We start from the raw sequence: 15324 nt of genomic DNA on the forward strand, positions 1-15324 counted from the left end.
TCAGTGTGAACCATCTTCCACCACATGCTGGGGAATATGGCATCTATCCTGTTCATCATGATCATCATGCTGGGAAACACAACCTCCTTCACTCAGCACCTCAATTTTACATTTTACAATATTTTCCATCATAGAAAGACTGAGTCACAGTTGCACTTTAAAAATCTAGAAAATATTTACTGGTTTGACGTTGATTGAACATTCAGTGCAGCACTAATCAGATGTGGCTGGGGGGAGGGTCAGATAAGAGCATGACTACCAATTTCTCTCTCCCAGAGGACATTCCCAGAGAAGAGGAAATCACTGTGAGAAAAGTTAACCCAAGATCATTGCCATCATTTAAGAATCTGCGTGTCCTTTGTTCCATTTCCTTTATAGAATTAAAATGACCTTCTGAAATTTTTGCTCTCCAAAATGTTTAGCTTACAAATTCTGTTTACACAAGAAATAGAAACAACTGGTGAAATAGAATGCTAGTGAACTTTCCTCACCTCTCATCTTTCAGCCAAATATGAGTACAGGTCAGCAGGGCTATTCATGAATGAGAACAATTCTGGATGATCAGCATAAGGCCGAGGGTCCGTAGGGGGAATCACCCTTGGGAGACTTTATTATCTTGACACAAGTTCCTTACAGTTGTGGAATTAGACTAGTGGAAGTTCCCTAGAATTTCCACGATTCAATATAAACAGATAATGGAGAAATTTGCTCTAGTTCTCAAATACTAGAGATCAGCATAAAGCCTTTGTAAATACTCTATATCAGAGTGATCCCCCAACCAGCAGCTACAGCATCACACGTGAACTTGTTAGAAATACAAATTGGGGGACCCTAACCACCTATTAAGTCAGAAACTCGGGCTAGGGTTAGCAATCTGAATCTTAAAAAGCCCTCCAGGTGATTCTGATGCATGCTAAAATTTAAGAACCACTGCTCTATAATAAGCTATAGTTAGGCCAGATAAGGCATGTTTTCACTTGAACATATCTCCTTATTAAGTGAGGGCTATGGTCCTTAGAAATATAGCATTTTGGGGATCCTTCCCTATTTATCTGCTGTCCTCAAAAACCCTGCTTCCAGTTATACTGATAAGAATTCTGAAAAGTAAAGATCATCTCAGGGGTTTAAATCTGACTTTCCAGGGTACCTCTGAAAGGCTCTAGTCAAAAGCCTTAATTAGCCTGTACTTGCTTCTCTTTTTAGATTGACAGATACCCATTATTGGAGATTGTGGTATTACTGGAGTAATATTGTGAGTGTGTCTTTATAGTATTATTAGATTATGGTGATTTTAGAATTGTGAAAGTATTATTAAAAAGTGTTTCTGACTACTTATTTATTGAAACCAGTGCTCTTTTTGGTTTTTCTTTTCTTGTTTTACTCTATATTTGATATTTTTAAAATAAAAATTCACCAGCATATCTCTTCCTTAATCTCTTATGTTGTTTTTGCTGATTTCCGGAAAGAAATGGTGGTTTGAACATATTTGGAGATGTACTTCTTTGTTTCTTCTGACCTTCTTACTTTGGGTTTCTTACATCAGATGACTTCCTGAGTCAAGTCATTTAAAACATCTTTTGAATTCATTCTTTTCAAATGAAAAAATGATTCTCAGGCTGACATGGGAATATTATAAAAATAGAGAGAAAAGTGTGGTCCTCACCCAAGACCAAATTAAATTAGAATAATTAGTGGTTGAGACACAGAGAATTATTATAATTTAACAATGTCCAAATAATGACTGCATATAGCTAAGGTTGAGACCCACTGATAACGGATTTTCCCTCATATCCAAGTTCCTCAGAACATAGTTTCAGAGGTATTATACTAGATTCTAGTTTTTGTGTGTTGCTGATGGAAATTTTTCAGATTTGAATGGGACATCAGCAACATGGGTTATAGATAGATTATGTTTAACATAAGGCACCTCCATTTATTTTTAACTTGATGCATAATGGCACCTCTTAGTTTCCCATAGAGCATATTTCAGAAGTAAGGGCAATCTGACCACAACATGGAACACACCACTTCCCACCAGTCTTGACTCTGCTGATTAGCTGGCCAGATTTCCTTCCTGAAATGAGGTATTGATCACGAAAAAAGTCTTTTTTAAATTGTCATTGCTGATATTGTTATATCTGCTACTGAGAATGGAAGTCAGTTGTAGACAGCTTGGATTTCTATTTATAGCAACATATTTCAATAAGTTCATGGAAGACACAATAGGTGCACAATAAATTGTTGAATGAGTAGTTTAACGATTGATATATGTCAATATGGAAATTGTTTTGAGATAAAGAAATTAAATTGTATGAAGGTAATTTATGTGTATTGTTTTGTTGTTTGGATAGATCCATTTGAATTAGAAACATGGAAAATAGTATCTGAATACACTTTTCACTGACATTAATATAGTTTACCAATGATATTAGTAATTCGTTTTAATTTCTAAATTCCAGGCTTCATATCTCTAAAATGATGATCTCTTAAAATTGCAGTAGAAGCCCTTCTACTTTTCTTGTACTACTGCTGCTCTTTTTTCTTCTATTCCAGATTTTATAGGCAGAGTTGTATTATCTCAGGACCTTCCTGTTGGAAAAAGATATGTCAAAATGAGTTGTCTGTGTTATGTACACATTTTGAGGATAGTTAGTTGTGTTAGTTTGTACTGGTTATGTAAGCTTTTAGACCTCAAATTTCTTAGCTGTTGAGTAGAAAAAGTGGACAAGATGACCACTAATTTCAGAAGGCAGGAAGGATTTGGGCAGTAGGGCACAGGCAGGATGAAAACATAATGCAGTGTTTCTTCACCAGGAAGGCAAAAACAAATCATAGTATCATGTTATAAACTCAGTGAGGATAACTAAAAGTTAAGAAACTAGCAAAATATTGAAAAAGAAGATTTTTGAAAAAAGAAATAGGACTGGTGAAGGTCAAATAAGGTTAAATACTAAGGTGAAGACTAAGCAAAGGACCTGGTACTCGTAATTGTAATGCAGTTATATCTGGAGACCAACATGAATGGACAAAATTTTGCCCTTGGTGTGCCTCTTACTTTGAAGTGGTTCATTCACATACAGTAGAGTGTACAGATTTCAAGTGTGCATCTTGGTTGATTTTTACTTTTTTTTTTGCGGTACGCGGGCCTCTCACTGTTGCGGCCTCTCCCGTTGCGGAGCACAGGCTCCAGACGCGCAGGCTCAGCGGCCATGGCTCACGGGCCGAGCCGCTCTGCGACATGTGGGATCTTCCCAGACCGGGACACGAACCCGTGTCCCCTGCATCGGCAGGCGGACTCTCAACCACTGCGCCACCAGGGAAGCCCTTGGTTGATTTTTACATGGGTGTATTTCCATTCACCCATTTAAGCATTACTCAGACAAAGATTTCACCTCAAAAGCTTCCCTCATGCTCCTTAGTAGTCAATGACACCCTCCCCAGAGTTAACAACTATTATGACTTCTATCATAATAGATTAGTTGTCTGTGTTCTTAAACTTCATATGAATGGAATCACGCAGTTTGTGTTCTTTTGTGTTTGGCCTCTTTCCCTCAACATAATTTTTCTGAGCTTTGTCCATGTCATTGTGTGTAAAAGTGGTGTGTATGTTTTTCTTGCCAAGTTGTATTCTGTTTTATAAGTATTCTGCAAGTTGTTTATCCATTCTCCTATTGGTGTACATTTGAGCTGTTTTCATTCTGTGACTATTTTATTAAGTTTTTGAATTAAACTGCTAGGAGTATTTTTATACATGAATTTTCATAGACATATGCACATTGATCTTGGATAGGAGTAGAAATGTTGGCACATTTGCTTGCTTATGTTTAGCTTTAATGGGTTCAGCCAAAGAGTTCTTCAAAGTGATTGAACTTATTTACATTTCCACTATCAATGTATGAGAGTTCTAATTACTTAATATCCTTGCCATTATTTATGTCTTTCAGAATTTTTAATGTTAGCCATTCAAGTGGATGTGTACTGCTCTAATTATGCTTTTATTTGCAGTCCCCTGATGCCTAATGATGTTGACCAACTTGTCAATGTTGATTAGCCATACGGAGATCTAATTTTGTGTAATGTCAGTTCAAGCCTGCTGCCCATCATTTTAAGTTAGTTTTTGTCTTTTTTTATTTGTAGCATTTTTATATATATACTAGGTATAAGTCATTTGTCAGATTTCCATCTCCCATCTCCCTGTTTGTGCCTTGCATATTTGCATTCCTAATAATGTCTTTTGCTTATCAGAATTGCTTTATTTTAATGAAGTCTAATCTATAAGTTCTTACTTTAATGTTCTGTTCCAGAAATATTTACCTACCCCAATATTATAATGTTCCAGTGTTTTCTTCTAGAGGCTTTATTACTTTCAGATACATGGTTCAATTTGAATTAATTTTTGTGTATGGTATAAGGTGGAGGTCAAGACTTTTTTTTTTCCTATGTGGGCATCTATTTGCTCCAGCACCATTGTTGAAATGACCACTCCCACCCCTTGACATATACTGAAGTGTTGTGGCACATTTGATAAAAATCAAGTTATCCTCCACATTTGGATCTATTTCTGGACTCACTATTTCATTCCTTTGGCCTATTTGTCTATCCACACACTAATACCACACTGTCTTCATTATTGTATCTTTACAATAAATATTAGAACCTAGTGAACTTCCTCAATTTAGTTCTTCCTCTTCAAGATTGTCTTGGCTATACTAATCCCTTTATGTTTGCATTTAAGTTTATAGAATCAGTCTGTTAACTTACAGACATGTGCATACATACACACACCCCACTTCTGGAATTTTAATTGATATACATTAAAACTATATGTCAATTTAGGGGGAATTTACACCTATAAATGTTGAATCTTCCAATTCTGTAACATAAAACATCTCTAGCTATTTAGGTCTTTTAAACTGTTTCTCAGTAATATTTTGTATTTTTCAGTGTAGGTATCTAGCATATCATTATTTAGATTTATTCCTATGTGTTTGATATTTCTCAAGCTATTTGTGAATAGTACTTTTAAATTTCATTATCATGTTATTAATTATTCCATTGTTGTTTTAAAGATACAAGTCCCTTTATATTTTGTGGGGGTTTTTTTTGCTTTGTTTTTGCTTTTACTATTTTTCATGTTGCAAACATAATACATGTTTATTATAGAATTTTGAAAATCACAGAAGTATAGAGACAGATCTTAAGGTGGCCCCAATAATCTCTGTCTTCTGGTGTTCAAGCCCTTGAGTGAGGGTAGGACCTGTGATTTGCTTGTAATCAATAGAATGTGGCAAAAGTCAAAGATGTCACTCCCATGATTATGTTACATTGTGTAAGACTTTGTTCTGCTAGAGTCTCTCTCTGTTGCTTGCTTTGAAGAAGAAAGCCTCCATGAAGTAAGTGGAGAAGCCCAGGTAGCATGGAATTGCAGGCAGTCTCAAAGAGGATGGTGGCCTCCAGCAAAAAACTAAAACCCTCAGTTCTTCAGCTCCAAAAGAATGAATTTTGCCAACAAACTAAAGGATCTTGGAAGTAGATCTTTACCCCAGTTGAACCTCTGATGAGAATGCAGTCCTGGCTGACACCCTAATTGCAGCCAGCTGAGACCTTGAAGCAGGAACCCAGTTAATCCCTGCCCAGACTTCTGACGTACAGAAACTGAGAGATAATAAATGTGAGCTGCTTTAAGGTGAAAATTTTATGATAATTTGTTACCTAGCACTAAAAAATGAACACAAAAAACATACAAATAAAGTATAAACATTGGTCCCTTATAACATAGCTTTGTTACCTACGGCTACAGCTTCTTCCACTTTCCTCTTAAAAATGCATGAATTGTGTATGAATACTTCAAAAGTCAGCGTTTGTCAAATATGAGATAATAAATAAGCATATCCTTGAGTGACAATGTGTCTTTAGAGACATTTTCCCTAAATTATGAAATGTTATCTTAAGACACTTGCAGAGGAGTTCCATTATAATTGAGGGCATGAATGACCCCGAAACTATGATTGTGTTAATGAAGTCTTTTGAATTCATTACAAAATGTTAAGAAATGTCTAGGTCTTCCCTGGTGGTGCAGTGGTTGAGAGTCCGCCTGCCAATGCAGGGGACACGGGTTCATGCCCTGGTCCAGGAAGATCCCACATGCCGCGGACTAGGCCCGTGAGCCATGGCCGCTGAGCCTGCGCGTCCAGAGCCTGTGCTCCACAACAGCAGAAGCCACAGCAGTGAGAGGCCCACATACCGAAAAAAAAAAAAAAAGTCTAATAGGTGGTAATAGCAACTATTCTAGTTAGTAAATGAGTCTGTTATGTGGGAAAATGGTGATTACATAATGTTATAAAATTCAATATCTAAAACCACATGTAAAATATATTTTCAACTATGCAAAATAGTCATCAGATAAATAGCATATAGAATTACAGATAGCTAGAAAGAGTGAAGGACTGGAAAGAATAGTATGAACATGCTAACCATATTCATGTATGAGTCTTTGAATGTTAGAATTTTTAGTGATTTTTATATTTCTCTTTATGCTTATCTATCTTTTTAAAATTTTCTACATGTTTTTCTTATATTCCCAATTAGAAATTATTTGAAAAAGAAATGATCACTAGAACACGTATTCTATAAAAAGAAGAAATCATAAAAACATACTAGTTTAAGTTATTCCAGGGCAATTATATATCTTACTTTGAGTAGAGAACCTTGCCAAATATTTTCACCTTTGATACCAATCTTTACTAGAAGATACTACTAATTACATGGCACTAGTCTGGTGATAAAGATATAATAAAGGAGCAGCAATAAAACATCTTCCTCTGACTCTTTCTGTCTTCTCTGTGAAAATTCTAACCCTTCAAGTTCCTCCCAGTTGATACAGAAATTCTCCAGAAAAATATGTTCTCTTCAATAGTCAGTAGGTCCTCAGCTTGCTGTATCTGTGCTGCTATAAAACTGTCACAAGCACCCATGCCCTAGCAAAGCTTCCAAAGCTGCCAGAAGGCTCCATAGCCATGCAGAGTCAAATCCCTCTTCATATTACTTCTCTTTGACAAGAAACTCCCCTGACTCAGTTCAGGCTTTAAAAAACCCCTAATCCTCTTGGGCATTTTTCAGTCCTAGGACAAACATAGCTTTAGAGGTCATGCAAAGACCCCTGAAACAATATTGTCTTTAATTTGTGTAGCCCTTAAAAATATATAGCATGCTTTTACATATACTGTCTCACTTTATATTTATGAAAAACTTCAAAGGTCACATAAATGCATTGCCTAATAATAATCATTCTTTCCACCCCCTATATAAGCAAAAGGTCCTTTGCAACTATAGTCAGTCCAAGGACACACAGCTAGTAAGTGATAGAGCCAGAACTCAAATAAGCTGCCAAGTTCCATATTGTTCATTATGCTCTTTCCATAAAAATATTGTACAATCTCGCCACAAACATCAAATTCTATGTATTATTTAAAGAGCATTGTGATTATGCATATTTTATAAACTAGTACTGCTAAATAGTTCCTAAGAGGAGACAGGAAATGTTAAAATCATTACTTTCAAAATATGATCTTTTCATTGAAAAATTCTGTATTTCACTTGTATTAGAAAAGATATTCAGTATCAGGTATTTTTAAAATGCAAAATAAATGCCTTGAAGAGGGACTGTTTTCAATATTAAGCTCCACAGCATCAACCAAATTGCTGACATAAGTGTTAAAAATAGTTCACATCAAAATATTACCAATTAAGTTGAAATTCTCAAATGGCATCTCTTGTGCTAGTAATGAAAACATCAAAATATACATGAATCATCAGGAATAATATCTAACGAAGATGAATAAAATTAAAACATGGTTTCATTAAATTTGAATTCAATACCATTATATACAAATAAATGGCTATCAGATGGAATAATTAAATGTTTTTAATTGAGATATTTCTACAGGAAACATTGTTTCCTTTGTTATTTAGAATAAAAACATTTTCTCTTCAGGTTCACAGGAGAAAAATATCAAAAACGTACCAACTGCAGATCTTCACCATAAGACTGATAACATAATTTAGATATGTTTGTATCACTTTCCTCTTAATTTATTTTTTAAAAAGTAAAAGAAAGATTGTTCATATGATACATAATTCATTTTTAATTTTAAATATAGGAACTCAATATGTAAAATTTTAAAAGCTAGCCGAACCATTCAAAGGTGAAGCCATTTTTGGTGACTGTTATGAAGTAACTCTGCTCTCCCTTTACTCTGTCCTTGCCTGATCAGAGGATTCTTTTGATCTCCACTTTAAAGCTATTTGGAAATACTACTGCCTTCATAGGATCAGACAGAGTACTGATTCTTTGTAATAGTGGACCTGTGGAGGTTTTGGTCATTATGTAACTATTTGTCATGATGTACACTTGACTTTTTTTTTTTTCCACTGATGAATCATTTATTCGAACAAGACAAAAACGTCTCCACATTGTTTCCTTTTATACAGAAAGTGGAACATTTCAAATATATTAGCTTTTCTCCTTTTCAACAGAATTTATTTCAGTCTGGTCCCAGGAACTGCCTTTCATTTTGGGACTCATGTTTTAGTAACACATATGCACCCATTACAGCCAAAAGAGCATACTTGAATTTTGGGAGTTGTTCATTATAATGGTGAGCATACCAACATATGGTAAAAACCCTCTGGCTCTCCCCATCACATCCTTCTTTTCCAGCCAGTTCTGGCCTTCTTTGTACAAGCCTCTATTGTCAACTTCATTATTACCTCCTTTAGTCAGAAATTTGATGTCTCCATTATCTTTTTTATGAACTTTGATTACTCTGTGAACTGTTGGAATGCCTTGTCCTTCTACTTTAAAAACAACGATTTCACCAGCTCTAACCGGGTCTTTCCGGAGATTTGTCAGGAACAGAAAGAAGGTCGCCCCTGTGGAAGGCTGGCTCCATGCCGCCACTCAGCATCACCATGATGGGACTCTCGCTGCCAGTGAGGACGATCAGGCCTTTCCAGATCATGAGCAATCATGACACAGTCATGACAAAGTTTAAGACCTGGTGATAGAGCTGGTGCTTGTTCATCTTCCTCGGGTCCCCTAAGGTGTCCGAGCTGGACGCGGGGAGATGCGACCCTGCGGCGCCCACGTGCACCATGCCGGGGTCTCTGGGGGCCGAGGCGGCCCGAGGGCTCCGGGTGTTACTGACAGCTCACTTGATTTCTTATAGCAAACAACACCCTTCTATTTCAGTTCACAAGAGGGTGGATACCTTCTGAAGTGGGGCATGTGATTCAGTCTGGCCAAAAATGAGCATGGTTGTCCCATATCACAGTGACCGGCTAGTGGTAGGCATATGACTGGGCCTCATTAGGCCAATCAAAATGGTGAATGTCCTGTATTTGTGTGTTTGTAACCTAAATTAGAATTTGTAAAGTCTTTAATTTGAGTCTCTTCTTTTTCACCTATTCTCCAGCTGCTACTCCAAGAGATAAGCTGGGTCATTGATGTGATCTTTAGCCTGGACTTTTCTATCAAGATGATTTTCCTCTAGAGTACAGACTCTTGTTCCATAGTGGGTTTGATTTCATGTCCAGTTCAATTATTTCTAGTTCAGAAATACTCCTCAGCAGGAATCCACACACCCAAAATGTCCTGATACATATAATTGGGTAAAATGGCAAATAATGAGAAGTGAGATATGTATGATGGCAGCCTTTTCTCTTTGACCCTCTGAATTTTTCTCCAACCAAAAAATGAATAATTGGTACAATTAAAGTTGGCATGAAACTTACTGATTTTTTTAAACCACATTTTAATCCTTAATTTTTCTTTACTGGTATCTTCCAATTTATTGGTTTTGATGTGTTTTTATTTTCTCTTTTAGTTCAAATTAATGTGTACTACCAATGATTATTTTATTTAAAGTATATGTGTGTTTTAAAACTGTCATTAGTTCATTCATATTTCCTTTAAAAAATAAAGACCAATTATGATTTTTTGTATATTTGGTCAGATCTCCAAAACAAATAATTTTACCTCCTATTTATAAGTTACATGGGAGGAGTCAATATGAGGTCATCTGGGAATGTTAAAAAAGACTATTTCATGCCTGGGCCACTGATAAGAGCTGCCAACACAAGAGCCATTCTGAAATCTGGGATAATCGCTACATTGCATTCCTTCTCAGAAACAGATAGCTTCCAGGAGAGATAGTGGGAGTTAATGTCCATATCATATGAGAAGAGGGACCAAGAGTTGCCTTTAATAATCATAGCTATATTAATTGCCTGTTACAGGAGCCTAATTCAAACTACCTTAAGAAAAACAGTATATTCATTCAAGTAACTCTGATCAAAAACAATAATTAACACATATCATTCAATATATGCTAAGCATAGTTCTAAGTGCTTTATATGCTTTAGCTCATTTTATTTTTACAAATATCGCTATGACCTAGGTGTTATTAGTATTATCATCATCATTCCCCTTTTAGTTTTGAAGCATTCAAGCCATAGAGACATTAGGTAATGTGAATGGGACACAAGAGGCAAAAAGCAGCAGAGATGGGATTTGATCACGTGCAGCTTGGCTGCAGAGATCATGTACTGACTCCCCAATCTAGAGTGACTCAAATGCTCCTGGTGTCTGAGGTAGCTCCCAGAAATGGAAATGCTGTGGGAACTGCAACCACAGACATGACAGCAAGACTCTCTTGGTTCATCCCTGTCAACTCTGCCCCTCTTTGCTTCTCTTGGTATGTTGACCATATTTTCTCCTGCTTGCCCTGGCCTTTCAATCTAGCAAGGACCCCATCCTCTAACAGGTGCAATTACTGACCCCAAGGGGTAAAAGATTGTCTGGTCCTGGGTCCCCCGCCCACTTCTATGACTTGGAATAAGTTGCTTGAGGCAGGAGTACTGGAAAGCCTGCTGGAGAGACAAAAACAATCAGCTCCACGTTCCCCTGCAGTTCCTACCTGCCAAAGGTATGAGGTTTTACTGTGTTTTTACTCAGTGAAGGTTGCCATTCCTAAGAGAGCATAAAAATAGGACTGTAAGCCTTACATGGATTTCAAAATCCATAATAAGATGTTTTAAGAATTAGTTATTCTAGGAATGTGGTTTAGGATCTATTAGCTCTTTAAGGCCCATGAAAAGTGCTGAGATTAAAAAAAAAAATTAAGTTAAAAAAAAACCAAAAAAATCAAAATGTGTACATATCTAATTAAATGTTTACGAAAGTAACATATTGGAAAGACAACTGTGACCCAGCTCCACTCATATACAGATAAATTTTAATAGGTTTAGTATAAAAAGGATGAAGTTCCCCAGAAGCTTGAGAATCTTGAGCCTCTGGAGGACTTAAGAAGGCCCTGTTCCACTAATATAACTCTTGGAGGACCAGAGTACCCAGAGGGATCAGACAAAAATTGAACATTGTCACCATCCAGTGAATTTCATTTGCCATCCTTGGTCCATGTCACCTCAAAACAAATGGAACTATTTAAGCTTTGGTTATCTTTTCTAAGTTTTTGCCAAAACTCTCACAGGTGACAATTCTACTCTCATCCTCTGTTTGCTCACAGAGCATAAAAATGACGATTATGATTTCTAGAGCTGTTAAATATATTTAGGGTTTTTAAGTAAAAGATCTTGATCTAAATACAAAGTATCCTGATTATTGTGGTTAAACTTAGAATGATAGTCTGCACTGTTTAAGTAAAACCTAATATTGAAAATGATGAATTGTTCTTTAGTTGTTAGATGTAAGTTATGTTATAAAAGTGCTCTGGGGCTTCCCTGGTGGCGCAGTGGTTGAGAGTCCACCTGCCGATGCAGGGGACACAGATTCGTGCCCGGGTCCAGGAAGATCCCGCGTGCTGCGGAGCAGCTGGGCCCGTGAGCCATGACCGCTGGGCCTGAGCGTCCGGAGCCTGTGCTCTGCAGTGGGAGAGGCCACAGTAGTAAGAGGCCTGCATACCGCAAAAAAAAAAAAAAAAAAAAAAAAAAGGATCATACCCATGATCAAGTGGGGTTTATCTCAGGAACGCAAGGATTATTTAATATACCAAATCAATCGATGTGATAAAACATACTAACAAATTGAAGGAGAAAAATCATATGATCATCTCAATAAATGCAGAAAAAGCTTTTGACAAATTTCAACACCCATTTATGATAAAAACCCTCCAGAAAGTAGGCATAGAGCGAACTTACCTCAACATAATAAAGGCGCTATATGACAAACACACGGCCAACATCGTTCTCAATGGTGAAAAACTGACACTATACTACAAAGCTACAGTATTCAAGACACTATGGGCTCGGGCCCTGAACAAAGATGGTGGAGTAGAAGGACGTGCTCTCACTCCCTCTTGTGAGAACACCAGAATCACAGCTAGCTGCTGGACAATCATCAACAGGAGGACACTGGAACTCACCAAAAAAGATACCCCACATCCAAAGACAAAGGAGAAGCCACAATGAGATGGTAGGAGGGGCTCAATCACAGTAAAATCAAATCCCATAACTGCTGGGTGGGTGACTCACAGACTGGAGAACACTTATACCACAGAAGTCCACCCACTGGAGTGAAGGTTCTGAGCCCCACGTCAGGCTTCCCAACCTGGTCCAGCAACGGGAGGAGGAATTCCTAGAGAATCAGACTTTGAAAGCTCGTGGGATTTGATTGCAGGACTTCAACAGGACTGAGGGAAACAGTGACTCCACTCTTGGAGGGCACACACAAAGTAGTATGTGCATTGGGACCCAGGGGAAGGAGCAGTGACCCCAGGGGAGACTGAACCAGACCTACCTGCTAGTGTTGGAGGGTCTCCTGCAGACGCAGGGGGTGGCTGTGGCTCACTGTGGAGACAATGACACTGGCAGCAGAAGTTCTGGAAAGTACTCCTTGCCATGAGCCCTCCCAGAGTCCGCCATTAGCCCCATCAAAGAGCCAAGGTAGGCTCCAGTGTTGGGTTGCCTCCAACCAAAAAAATGAACAGGGAGGAAACCCAGCCCCACCCATGAGCAGTCCAGTGGATTAAAGTTTTACTGAGCTCTGCCCACCAGAGAAACAGTCAGCTCTACCACCACCACTCCCACCCAACAGGAAACTTGCCTAAGCCTCTTAGATAGCCACAACCACCAGAGGGAAGACAGTAGAAGCAAAAAGAACTACAATCCTGCAGCCTGTGGAACAAAAACCACATTCACAGAAAGATAGACAAGATGAAAAACCAGAGGATTATGTACCACATGAAGGAACAAGATAAAATCCCAGAAAAAAAAATAAATGAAGTAGAGATAGGCAACCTTCCAGCAAAAAAAGAATTCAGAAAATGATAGTGAAGATGATCCAAGACCTCAGAAAAACAATGGAGGCAAAGACTGAAAAGATGCAAGAAATGTTTAACAAAGCCCTAGAAGAATTAAAGAACAAGCAAACAGAGATGAAGAATACAGTAACTGAAATGAAAACTACAATAGAAGGAATCAAGAGCAGAACAGTTGAAGCAGAAGAATGGATAAGTGACCTGGAACACAGAATGGTGGAATTCACTGCTGCAGAACAGAATAAAGAAAAAAGAATGAAAAGGAATAAAGACAGCCTAAGAGATGTCTGGGACAACATTAAACACAACAACATTAGCATTATAAGGGTCCCAGAAGGAGAAGAGAGAGAGAAAGGACAAGAGAAAATATTTGCAGAGATTATAGTTGAAACCTTCCCTAACATGGGAAAGGAAGTAGCCACCCAAGTCCAGGAAGCGCAGTGAGTCCCATACAGGATAAACACAAGGAGAAAAATGCTGAGACACATAGTAATCAAATCCAAAAAAATTAAACACAAAGAAAAATTATTGAAAGCAACAAGGGAAAAATGAAAAATAACATACAAGGAAACTCCCATAAGGTAAACAGCTGATTTCACAGCAGAAACTCTACAAGCCAGAAGGGAGTGGCATGATATACTTAAAGTGAAAGGGAAGAACCTACAACCAAGATTGCTCTACCCAGCAAGGATCTCATTCAGATTCGATGGAGAAATCAAAAGCTTTACAGACAAGCAAAAGCTAAGAGAATTCAGTACCACCAGCCAGCTCTACAACAAATGCTAAAGGAACTTCTCTAAGTGGGAAACACAAGAGAAGAAACGGACCTACAAAAACAAACCCAAAACAATTAAGAAAATGGTCATAGAACATACATATCGATAACTACCTTAAACGTGAATAGATTAAATGCTCCAACCAAAAGACACAAGCTTGCTGAATGGATACAAAAACAAGACCCATCTATATGCTGTCTACAAGAGGCCCACTTCAGACCTAGGGGCACATTCGGACTGAAAGTGAGGGGATGGAAAAAGATATTCCAGGCAAATGGAAATCAAAAGAAAGCTTGAGTAGCAATACTCATATCAGATAAAATACACTTTAAAATAAAGAATGTTACAAGAGACAAGGAAGGACACTACATAATGATCAAGGGATCAATCCAAGTAGAAGATATAACAATTGTAAATATATATGCACCCAACATAGGAGCGCCTCAATACGTAAGGCAACTGCTAACAGCTATAAAAGAGGAAATCAACGGTAACACAATAATACTGGGGGACTTTAACACCTCACTTACACCAATGGACAGATCATCCAAAATGAAAATAAATAAGGAAATACAATGACACAATAGACCAGATAGATTTAATTGATATTTATAGGACATTCCTTCCAAAAACAGCAGATTACACTTTCTTCTCAAGTGCGCACAGAACATTCTCCAGGATAGATCACATCTTGGGTCACAAATCAAGCCTCAGTAAATTTAAGGAAAAGGAAATCATTATAAGCATCTTTTCTGACCACAACACTATGAGATAAGAAATCAGTTACAGGGAAAAAAACGTAAAACACACAAACACATGGAGGCTAAACAATACGTTACTAAATAACCAAGAGATCACTGTAGAAATCAAAGAGGAAATCAAAAAATTCCTAGAGGCAAATGACAGTGAAAACACGAGGATCCAAAACTTATGGGATGCAGCAAAAGCAGTTCTAAGAGGGAAGTTTACAGCTATACAAGCCAACCTCAGGAAACAAGAAAAATCTCAAATAAACAATCTAACCTTACACCTGAAGGAACTAGAGAAAGAAGAACAAACAAAACCCAAAGTTAACAAAAGGAAAGAAATAAGATCAGAGCAGAAATAAATGAAATAGAAATAATAGCAAAGATCAATAAAACCAAAAGCTTGTACTTTCAGAAGATAAACAAAACTGATAAAGCATTAGGCAGACTCATCAAGAAAAAGCAGGA

At 37.5% G+C, this 15324-nt stretch overlaps 1 protein-coding gene and 1 pseudogene across 3 annotated transcripts in view; one reads left to right on the forward strand and one right to left on the reverse strand.

The window, feature by feature from the left end:
• XIRP2 (xin actin binding repeat containing 2) overlaps positions 1-15324 on the forward strand; it is a gene marked incomplete at both ends in the record, with an annotated part of 301350 nt that overhangs the window by 32877 nt on the left and 253149 nt on the right. The window lies entirely within an intron of this gene.
• LOC309809118 (signal peptidase complex catalytic subunit SEC11C-like) lies at positions 8416-9155 on the reverse strand (annotated as a pseudogene). Its single transcript has one exon. The product of its transcript is annotated as a signal peptidase complex catalytic subunit SEC11C-like (transcript).

This window comes from Mesoplodon mirus (genome assembly GCF_964341445.2).
Source record: "Mesoplodon mirus genome assembly, chromosome: 8".
NCBI classification, from domain to species: Eukaryota; Metazoa; Chordata; class Mammalia; order Artiodactyla; family Ziphiidae; genus Mesoplodon; species Mesoplodon mirus.